This window comes from Cryptotermes secundus, unplaced genomic scaffold (assembly GCF_002891405.2).
Source record: "Cryptotermes secundus unplaced genomic scaffold, Csec_1.0 scaffold671, whole genome shotgun sequence".
Taxonomy (NCBI): Eukaryota; Metazoa; Arthropoda; class Insecta; order Blattodea; family Kalotermitidae; genus Cryptotermes; species Cryptotermes secundus.
In genome coordinates, this window is record NW_019724595.1 from 1,200,675 (window position 1) to 1,201,650 (window position 976).

Genomic DNA, 976 nt, shown 5'->3' on the forward strand with positions numbered 1-976 from the left:
GGCTTTGAATTGATGACTGGATTCATTGGACTCCTGGATACAGTGCATGACTACATTTTACAGTTCACTATTACACACACACACACACTAGTGTCCACAGTCATGTCTTCACTAGCCACTGCTCGGTAGCGGCTTCTAACGGCAGATGTTCCCCTTCCTCTGGGCTCCTGAACTATCCCCAGCCTCAGCTACAATCTCCTCACAGCAACAGCTAACAACGGCTGAACCTCAGCAATTCTAGAACTGACTGACTGACTGAGTCACTCACCAACCAACCAACTTAACCCAAATCAACTCACCTGACATCACTTCACTAACTGTCATGCTTATAACATCTCCGCATGGACGTGTGTTGCTGTATCCAATTGTTGCCATGGAAACCCTCTTGTTTGGGAAGCCATTGCTTAGTAATGGCTGTTGTATATCTACTTATCTCGCTGGCTTTGCACAGCAATGAGTCTGCAAGCCACAATATTTTGATGTCCAAAATGGGGTTTGAAATAAAGCAGTAATCATAACTGTTCAGACATCAAAAACTGAATATAGTTAACACATTTGCTAGTGATCTGCAACACCAAATTTCTTCAGAATTTACTCAGTGAAAACAAAGGTACATGCAGAAGCAAGTAGCAGAGCTCCTATAAAACACTGTGGGAACATCCCACATTATCACGCATTTCTGCAACGCTCGCTCTTCGCATCGCTTTTCACCATCACGCGCGCTAACCAATCAGATTCAAGTCAAGTCAAGTTTCAGTTACAACTGACGGTCAGTCAGTCTGTATGTCTTGGTGTCGAGCCCCAGCTGGGGCTCATGACCAGATATTTCATTTTTGAATGAAAGTTACTGTCCTGTCCATTGGGGGGCGCCCTCTCTGACGAGAGGTCGGGTCTGTCATTTGTTAGTCAGTCTGCAGTTAACAGTCCATTGTCTGTATTTACACATATACAATTTGATATATATATATATTTTTTT

General features: G+C 43.4%; 1 long non-coding RNA gene across 1 annotated transcript in view; it reads right to left on the minus strand.

Moving 5' to 3' along the window:
- Positions 1 to 304: 304 nt before the first annotated feature.
- LOC111862397 overlaps positions 305 to 976 on the minus strand; it is a 7,777-nt gene continuing 7,105 nt past the window's right edge. Inside the window, exon 3 of the long non-coding RNA XR_002842422.2 lies at positions 305 to 459. This is a non-coding gene — a long non-coding RNA (uncharacterized LOC111862397). The remainder of the gene's footprint in view (positions 460 to 976) is intronic.